The sequence below is a fragment of the Arachis ipaensis genome, chromosome B10 (assembly GCF_059453495.1).
Source record: "Arachis ipaensis isolate K30076 ecotype BB chromosome B10, ASM5945349v1, whole genome shotgun sequence".
Taxonomy (NCBI): domain Eukaryota; kingdom Viridiplantae; phylum Streptophyta; class Magnoliopsida; order Fabales; family Fabaceae; genus Arachis; species Arachis ipaensis.
Genome location: NC_142435.1, coordinates 137,966,434 through 137,977,356, shown reverse-complemented (window position 1 = coordinate 137,977,356; position 10,923 = coordinate 137,966,434). Strand labels below are relative to the sequence as shown.

At 34.9% G+C, this 10,923-nt stretch overlaps 1 pseudogene; it reads left to right on the top strand.

Moving 5' to 3' along the window:
- The first annotated feature begins 5,853 nt into the window (after positions 1–5,853).
- On the top strand, positions 5,854–10,602 carry LOC148581871 (uncharacterized; annotated as a pseudogene).
- Positions 10,603–10,923: the final 321 nt, after the last annotated feature.

Below are 10,923 nucleotides of genomic sequence, written 5' to 3'. Positions count from 1 at the left end.
GAAGAAAACCTAAATCCTTCATATCACATCTACTTGAATTAACTGCCTCTATCATATTCTTGGTGATCTTCTGAATATAAAAAATTTTAGAAACATAAATCTACAACTTACGATCATATATTTGCTCCAAAGACTCATCATTATACACCAATTCAGCTACAATGGATTTTCCAACCCCACCCATGCCATCAATCACAGATGTTTTAGCATCTGTTGTATCATCCAATAACCATTATGGCTGTTAGTATTACAAGTGTGAGGAGTGCATAAAGTTAGTCCCACATCAAAGAAAGTACGGAAGAGTGAGGAGTTTATAAGATGAGAGACCCATTAACTTGAAACATTAAGGTTTTGAGTTTCATGTGGTGTCTTCTCATCTTATATTCTCTCACTTGATTCCTCCCCGAAATCTCCCCGGTGGTCGAGAGCTCCCCACAGTTAACCCAACAAGTGGTATCAGAGCCGATGGTTAATCGGTTTGGTGATTTTAAGGGGTATTCAAGGTGAAGCATCGAAAGTCTTCCCGGCAAAGGTCGTCCGGGCGGCGTGTCCCGCGGTATTTTGCGGCGGTGTGATGGACGAATACTCATATGTGGAGGAGCTAGAGGGGAGTTGATGCTTGATGTGGAGGCTCACACTTGAGGGGGAGATTGTTAGTGTTGCAAGTGTGAGGAGTACATGAAGTTAGTCCCACATCAAAGAAAGTAAGGAAGAGTGAAGAGTTTATAAGATGAGAGATCCATTAACTTGAAACCTTAAGGTTTTGAGTTGGATGTGGTGTCTTCTCATCTTATGTTGTCTCACTTGATTCCTCCCCGAAATCTCCCTAGTAGTCGAGAGCTCCCCACGGTTAACCCAACAATGGCCTCTTTGTCTTGATCTCTACCATATATAGTGGATCTTTCTAATAGATATGTTGATGGTATTCTCCACCACAAGCTCTCCCTAGCATTCTCTTTTAGACTAACAATATCTTTGCTTTTTTCAGCATAATCTAGTCTCTCATTTATGTCTTCTAGTTTTGTAACAACCTCGGTCTCTCAAAAATTTTAAAAATGAGAGAACAAGGTACTAACCTCCTTTTTGAGCCTCGGGTGAAACACGATCCAACAAATCATCACTCATCAGCATCATTGAGATCATCGAGCCATTTCTTCACAACAAGGTCATTGATTTGTCGCTGCTCAGCATCATTAAGAATAGCTTGAACTGCATACAGATTGGTCTCCAACCTTTTGATTAGCTTTTTATGAAGCTTAATTGCACCTGCCATGATTGCAGAGACTACTGGAATAACGAAAAACCAACCAAAAGCTTCTGACAAAAACTTTCGTTCAATCCCACTCTTCATTATGGATGAAAAAGCTTCCGAAAAGGTCCATCCTTCCTGTCTTTGGCAGCTTCAACTAGAGCCAAGAATCACTTGAACCCTATGGTGGTAGCTCCTTGTCCAACTGCAACAGCCCCAGTCAGGGATAGACATACGGGGGGCAAGTGGAGGCCTCGGCCCCCCCCAACTTTTTAAAAAAAAGATTAATAGTAATAACTAATAAGTTATTAAGTATGATTTAATTTTTTAAAAAATTTATTTAGTATTTAGTTTAATATAAATAAAAGTCTAATCTAACTTAAATATTAATGATTTCTAATATCTAAAAAGTAAGTAACAATATTAAAAAAATCTGAAGAGATATTATTACTAATATTTTTAAATTAAACAAAATTTTTCAAATCTCATAAAGTGGATTTTTTTCTTCTTGTGAGTGTCCTTCTTAATTCATTTGGTATTAATTCTCTATGTTTCAACTACTACAACTGAGAGATTTTTTTCAGCTATGAATGTTGTGAAGAATAACTTAGAAACAAAATAAAAGATGAATTTCTTGCTAATTGTCTTTTAATTATATTAAAAAGAAAATTGCTGAAAAATTTGACACAAATTATCGATGAATTTTATGATATGAAAAATCGACCACTTCGTTAATAAAAAATACATACATATTTTTTGTATTTTAAAGTATATTTTCTGTCGGTATATTTTTGTAATACATTTTACATTATATAATTTTTTGTATAATTTTTTAATATTATATATGTTATTGGTCCCATGATAATATTTCTGTATCCGTCCCTGACCACAGTTAGTACATCTTTCCAAGATGCCATGAATCCAGTGGCAGAGGGATTAGGCTCCACTGGGGAAGCATGGACAACTGCATGTGTAATTTGTATTTGTTTAAATCTAGGCCCAAATTATAATTTGAAATTAAAAAAAATTACGACAAAGAAGACGAAGGACAATAGAGATGCATACTGTTGTCGACTGCAGATTTATCAGTGGTCATGGCTTGTGAGTTGGCTTTCCTCTTCTCACTTCCTTCGTTCAGCGTCCTTGTTTTGAGAAGAAACAAGAGAAAATAAAAATGAAAAGTGGTTGCATAGAAATAACAATACACACCTAAAAGGCTAAAACAATTGGGAGTGTCAACTTTGAGCGCTTTCAAATTTACAATTATAAAAGATAAAGTATTCAAAACGAATAGCAATAAGATAAAAGGAAAAACAAATTAGATAATTAATAAGATATATATCAGATAAAAGATAAAGATTGAAACGGCCAAGCGATAAGATATATGAATAGACTTGGTCATTTATTTAACAGTGTTGAGTAACTAATTCCTAGAGTTGTGTAGTTTACAGTATTATATAAGGACTGATATTTTATTTCATTCATAAAAATCTATTAGACATTACTTCTTCGCTATTTGCTCATTCATACCTCAATAGTATTGTTTCTTTGTATTTCATTCACACGAATTTAGCACTTTGTTTGTTGCAACAGAAACTAAAAGAAGAGTAAAAAGAATATTAGAGAGACCAAAGGACAACAAGTAAGTATTTAATCATGAATCTTACATTATACAACTATATCTGAATCACCTGCATTCCTATTTTAATACACACAAAATAAATTTAACTTATGAGTAACTTTATGAACTGTCCAATGCATAAAAATCACATCTCTTTATTCATCATGACAATTTATTAAAGTCAAATAATAAGAGTACAGTTTAGTCTAACATCATTAAAATAAAATATAAAACTATGCAGAGAGGCTGAAATAAGAAAATAAGGAGACTCTATAGAGGGGATAATATTGAATTTCATATTCTTATGTTATAAAAGTATATCAATTACGTCGTAATTTTAATAATTAACATATATGTTTAAGAAATGAATAAATTGAAAAGTTATTTTTGGTACCCTCACAAGTAATTGCTATTATAAAATCAAACACAAGAATATATCGTCAATTTTATGTGAACTATATGTACTCCTTTATCATAATTTATTATCATATATACTACTATCGAGACAATTTATTTTTGGTACTGTTAATAAGTTAGCATAATCTAATTTTATATAAAGTTTTTTAATAACTATTTGACGAATACATACACAAAATCCTACATGAATTTGCATTCTAAAGTTTACTTATTTATTTTTAAATTATGATTTTTTTTCAAGGTAATACCTTAACCACATTTATTCTCTTTGACATTTATTTAATTATTATAACATGATTATTTTATACGATGCAAAAAGGACAGGTATTCAATCCGAAACCATTCATATCACATTTTGTGGATACAAGCAAATTGCTCCATTTAAGTTGGTTAAGTCACTACATTTTTAATTTCCGGTTTTATCTGAGAGACGGATCTACATAAGAGAGTGTGGGGGTAAATTCCCCCATTGAGATTTTATGAAGTTACATATATTATATGGGATAAAAATTTATTTGCTCCCAGTCTCTCACTCAATAAATAAATTTGACCCCACTTCAATTTATTTAATTCTCTTATCTTGTTGTTCGTTCCTAATTTTTTGTCTCCTAGTAAGGCTCTTTAACTTCATTCTTTATTTTTTTATTTAGTTAAATATTTATTTTATGTTTTTATATTTTTTAATTCATGTAATTATTCTGCATTTTATTTTGTAGTTATATTATTGTATATGTTTTTTATTACATAGTTAACAGTTATTGAATAATAAGATTCGTTAGTAATTTAAATTTTAGAATATAATAATATTAACTAGCAACAAATAATAGTTGAAATGAAAAGTAAAATCTAAATATATAGATATTCATTGGTGTTTTTTCTTTTGAAGTTAACTCTAGTTTTGCTGGTAATAATGACATCAACTGAAATTTTAAATTCAATTAAGAATATTATAAAGAGTCAATTTCTTAATCCTATAAGAGATGGATTTTTAAATGATTATTTACTGACATATAACAAAAAACTGATATTCAATTGTATTGACAATGAAAGAATTATTCAATCTTTTCAAAATATAAAATTTAGAAGAATAAAATTCTAAGTTATATGTTATTACTTAAATTACTATACGAATATTTTAATCTATTAGTTAAATAACTAGAAGAGTAATTATATTTTATAATAATAAAATATAATTATAAAATTATTATCATATTATATATATTTTGCCCTCACTGATAAAATTTTTTGGATCCATCACTGTGTTTGACTGCAGTTCTATAATTCCATAATATGTGGTGTAAAGTATTCATTTACTTAGTCATCATTAAAGTTTTTTTAGAGTTAATCATTTGTCTGCTTTTCTGGTACTTACATTAAGCAATATTTTGCATTCAGAACAGAATGTCTATATATGATTGACAAGAGTTGGATTGATAAATTAATTACATCATATGAGTACAAATGTGGTGTTGCTGGCTTCTTAGATTTTGCCTTTGAAAGGATTGCCATAAATGGAAAAATTATATGTCCATACATTAAATGTGATTTTAAGAATATGAGAACTAGAGTTGAGGTGTTAGCACATTTACTCCAAAAAAAATTTTCAAAAAAAATACACTTTTTGGTATATGCATGGAAAAAATGTAGCCCAACCTATAGAAGCATCATCAAGCTATGAATTCAGAGAACCAGAGAAAAGAGCTCCGCTACAAGATATGCTGACTAATATTTTCAGTTTAGCTAACAACAATTTTGATGGAGTTGATTATGAGACCGTTGATAAGAGGAATGACTCTTTTCCAAGTTATCCCAGAGACGATTATAAAGAGGAATCTGAATGAATTAAAGAGTTGCTAAAGGATGGAAATCGCAAATTATACCCCAATTGTGCGAAGTACAGCAAGTTGTCATTTATTGTTGAATTGTATCATATCAAAGTGCTATGCGGTATGACTGACAAGACATTCTCGATGATACTTGATCTTCTCAAGAGAGCTTTTTCTTATGCTAATCTACCTATTTTATTTTATGAAGCAAAAAAGATGATTAAGCTGTTAGGCTTTTGATATGAGAACATTCATGCATGTCCAAATAATTGTATGCTCTTTTGGAGTAAAAATAATAAGACAAAGAGTAATGCATAGTTTGCAACGCATCTCGATATAAAATAGAGTATAACACCAGCAACAATCCAGGAGTTATGGTCACAACTGAAGATATGAATAGGTGAATACCTGCAAAGGTATTGAGATACTTCCTTCTCACTTCTAGGTTAAGAAGGTTATACATGTCCTCTAAAATATCAAGACTATTGTGTTGGCATTTAGAGTTTCCTAACTCAGACGGAAAGTCAAAACATCCAAGAGATAGCAAAGCATGGAAGGAGTTTAATTTATTATATCCGAAGTTTGCTAAAGATCCATGTAACATAAGACTTGCTTTGGCAACCGATGGTTTCAATCCATTTAGGACTCTCAGCTCCAATATTAGCATATGGCCGGTGATGCTATATGTACAAAACTATCCTCCATGGTGTTGTATGAAGCAAACCTCCCTTATTATGTCAATGATAATTCCTAGTCCAAAAATGCCTGGTAATAATATTGATGTTTTTCTGCAACCACTTATTAGTGAATTAAGAGAACTATCAAAAGGTGTTGACGTATACGATTCTGTTCATGGGAGATTATTTGGCATGCATGCTTCATTATTTTGGACAATAAGTGATTTTCTAGGTTTTGATAACATGTTTGGGTGGAATACACATACTAGTCTTGCATGTCCTTCATGTAACTTTGATACAATATCTAGAAGGTACGATTCTGTTGATGGGAGATTATTTCGCATGCATGCTTCATTATTTTGGACAATAAGTGATTTTCCAGGTTTTGATAACATGTTTGGGTGGAATACACATATTAGTCTTGCATGTCCTTCATGTAACTTTGATACAATATCCAAAAGGTTAAAGCATGGCATGAAATATTGCTTCATGGGACATCGTCGGTAGTTGCCTTATAACCACGAGTATAGACATAATATGTACTCATTTGATGGTGCTACAAAACTAAGAGGCCCTCCTCCAACATTATGCTATTTTGTTTCAAATTCGGAGCAGTCGAATAAGATCACATGATGCACTCAATGCTAGCAACAACCCTTTGTAGTGGAAAAAGAGGAGTATTTTCTGAGATTTACCATACTAGAAGGATAATTACTTAACCTTATGAATTCGTCGTCGTAACCGCCGATAAATCCAATGGTAAATCTGTAAACCCCGCTAAAAACGGTAAATAATTTGTTAATATATTGAATTTTAATTAAAAAATTAAAAATACAAAACTAATATCAAAATAGGATAGAGCTCGTCAAAACGAGAATTTTGATACCAATTTCGAAAATTTGACCCAAACTTGGACCGGATGGGCCGAACCGGTTGAACCGAGGCCCAAACCGGGCCCGTGGGTCCAACCGGACCCATAATTTAAAAGAAACAGAAGCTTCTTCTTCCTCATTTCATACCCAACGAAGCCAACAGATTTGGGGAGGAAGAAGAACTCCCAAACCCTCATCAATCTTTGATCCACCATAACTTCCTCGTTTGAGCTCCGATCGCCGCACCGTTTGCGGCCACGGGTCCAGCGCGTCGAGCTCTACATTTCTGTTGGATCAATTTCACCAATAAGCTTCATTTTAGCTTCATAATATCTACCCCTTTATTTGGTGAAATTGAAACCCTATAGTGAAATCTTGCCCAATTTGGTGTTTTAGGTTCGAGTTAGCTTCCGGAGCATATTGGGCTTGAGCTATTATGCATATGGGAACGGTAAGGACAACCTAAGCCTAGCTTAATCTTGTATTTATTATGAGAAAACTGAATTTGGAACATGTATATGAATTAGGTGTAGATTAAGTGGATATATACGCATTGGAATTAAATTGGGAGCATTTGGAAGTTTGTTGGTGATTGGAGCCAAGACTTGGGTTGGTTTTATTGAGCTTAGAAGGCTGTATTTTAGCTTGTGAGGCTGCCTTGGATTGAACAAAGTGATCGGTCAAGTATGGTTTAGGTTTTGCGCGTTTAACATATAAGGTTTTGTGAAAACTTAGGCTAGAGCATTATAGGATAAGTTGAAATGGTTACATGTTTAAAATGATTAGTTTTATGAGGTTAATGGATAGGCGGATGTGAATTTGTGTTAGAGAATATGGTTAGTGATGATGCCTATTGAGATTGGTTGTTGATTGAATGTGTACATGTATGTATATTGGTATGATGATGATGGACGAAGGAATTATGATTATGGCAAAATAGAAACATGGATATCTTTGGAATTGTTGGTATTGATTTGATGATATGAGTATGTATAGTAATATGTGGGTTGTGGTCAAACTCATAAATTTGGATGAAATATATTGTTAATGAGTTAAGGTTGTAAGAATGGTTGTGTTATGGTTAAGGGCTGTTATATTGATGATTGTGGCATATTAGGTTGGCTGGAAATGAGTTCTTGGAGGGGAAAATATGGTTTTGGCAAAAATAAGGTTTGGGGTGTTATTTGGTAAAAAGGGAATTTTAATGAACTTTGGAAGTCCATAACTTGCTCTTCAAATATTGGATGGAAATGTGGTTTATTTTAAATGAAAGATGGGTTTACAAGCTTTTAAACGATAGCAATTTTGTGAAAAATGGAATTTTGTAGAGCAAGTTATGGACGATAAAAAATTGATGTATGAAACTGGATTAATGCAGGTAAAAAACTGGTTATGCAGCTTTTGGGCATTCTGCATTTTGGGAAAACGTTCATCCACGCGTACGCGTGGCATGGCATTTTAGCGACGCATGCGCGAGAAGCCATGCGCGCGCGTGAAAAGCTAATACGCATGATCACGCGTACGCATGACTCATGCGTACGCGTGACTATTGCCTGCTGCAAAACCGGATTTTGGCTGTTTTAAACCAAATTTCCACTTCTAAACCTCCATTTTCTTCCTTTTAAGACTTAAAGCATAGTACTAAGTCCAGTAGATAAATGAAGCTAGGAAAATAAGATAACTAGAGGGTAAAGTAAGAGGTAAAATAAGGAGTTTTATAAAGAAGATGAGAATGTTAAAGGAAGTTTAATGCCATGGCTTGATAAATGATTATATATTGATTATGAAAATGAAATGGCTTATGAATGATGATATCTGAGATACGAGTTTTTCTGGGTTAGAACCGTGGCTTGCCACCACGTGTTCTAGGTTGAATCTCGATACTCTGTTGACCCTACGTCGTAAGGGTGACCGGGCACGTATAAATTCCCGGGTATGGATAGCCCCCATTGAGTGATTATATGATGAATGAATGTGAAATCTATGCATAGACTCATGGGGATGCGCAATGGGGGACAGTCTAAGGTTTTCGGACTTGTCGGGTTGGCTGGATAACCAACAGATGAGTCTCATCAGCCATAGGACAGACATGCATCATGTGCATTTGTTTGTGTGATTGCTATGCATTATCTGGGATTGCCTAATTGAACATATATATCCTGTTACCTGCTATTCTTGCTATTTGTACATCTGCTTATTACTTGTGCGTGAATTTGTTTGGTTGCTTGTCTCTGCTGAATTTATGGAAGACGGAGGGACGGAGGAATGGTGAATGGGTTGAGTGTTAGGTGTTAAGCTTAAGACAAAATATTATAGTGTACTTAGAACACCTACCCCTATTTATGGCTTTTACTTAGAAATTAAGTTCTGTAATTGTGATAACGGAGTTCTAGGATTGCCTCTAGCATTCCCAGGACCTTATTTATTATATGCGTGGCACCTTTACCATGTTGAGAACCACCGGTTCTCATCCCATACTGTGTTGTTGTTTTCAGATGCAGGTTGAGAGGCTCCTCTCTAGGCGTCTGGATCCTTGAAGCGAAGTAGTTCCTGGGTGTATTTTGGGTTTCTGTTTATATATATGTATATATGTATTTAGCTTACTCTCCAAGTAACTTGTGTATGCTGCTCCTCATCTAGGTTGAGGGAGAGATAGGAGCTTATTTTGGTATTTTGGTGTATTTTGGGATACCTATGTATGTTTATATATATATATATATACCTTCCGGCTAGCCTTGGCTTCGCAGGCTGAGTTAGGAGCTAGTTATGCTATTTCCTTGGCTTCCCTTTACTCTCTTGTTTATCTTTATCATTTCCTATTAGGTTTCTTAGCACGCAAGTAATCTTATTCCTTGAGCGTTGCGCTTTTTATTTTTGCGATTTTATTTTACCCGTTTTTTTAAGGCTCCTAGTATATTGTCTTTTCCACTATTATATATATATATTGTTTAGAGGTCCATAACACCACACTACCTCTGTTCTACGACTTAAGCGTAAAACTTTGTGTAGTAGGGTGTTACATTATGGTATCAGAGCAGTTCGTTCCTATAGAGCCTGAGGGACGAATTGATTATGCCTCTGGGCATACTCTGGGTGTCTATACATGCTATTTAGGGTATCTAACTGATATATGTGGCATGAATGCTCAAGAGCATGCATCTGGGACTTTGAAATACTGGACTTGAGATATTGAGACTGATCACCTTGATATCACTTGTTTGGTATGAACAGGAACCAAACGGCGTCTCGTGGGCGCGGTCGTGAGCGTAATCGAGGTCAAGGATGGAGAGCTAATGAGGTGACCATACTGGTAGGTAGTTTGACCGATATCGTGATCGCAATGACGAGTGTTGTTGCTGCCATTGGTGCTGTTGCTGTTGCGACCATCTGAGTGATGGATGGGATGTAACCACAAGCTGGAACTGGCAACAATGGTGATAATGAATATGAAGGTGGACATAATGTTCCGAAGACAGGGGTGCCAGCAGGTTATCCGGAGCAAGTTAACACGGGTCAGGCAATGGGAGAAAGCTCAAGGAGGACTGAGGTAGCAAGGAATAATTGCCGGGAACCCTTCACAAAGAAAAAGGGACCTATTACACCTAGGAGCCAAAATTTCAAAAAGAATCGTTTTTTCGCTTCACACTCCCAGCACCGGAACAACGATCGAAGGAACGACAACCGTTCGGATCCGAATTTAGAAGGGCAAACTAGTGCTCAACCAGATGACTTAAGGTGTTCAAGATGCAAGAAGTACCATCCAAACAGACCATGCAGGGCCGGATTAGGCGTATGTTACAAGTGCGGGAGACCAGGGCATATGTCTTGGAATTACTCATACAGAGAAAGCTAGAATGCAATCGAATCCGATTTTCAGACCCGAGGTAATTATGAACCAGCAGTTGAATTTTTAACTTCCTTGCATACCATTGATATGTAATATTCGTTCGTGACGCATGACAAGTTTCAGTAATCATGAGGTCCAAGTCGATAATTAGTCAAAAACTATTGGTTATTGAGACGGAGTGATAATTAGCTAACTTAGAGGAGTGGTTAGGCTTTTGAAGGTTGAGGATTAAGTGACGTAGTAGAAGCAGGTTGGACCGTATAGTGGAAGCAGGTTGGACCATATCTAAGGAATCAGGAGTGTTGAGGGCTACATGGAGTTATTGTTCGGAATCCAATGACGGTGAAACTTTGAGGAAGAGGAATAGAGCGAATTCAACCTTTAGCTGTTAATTGTTAAGAGGCAAGTAAAGAT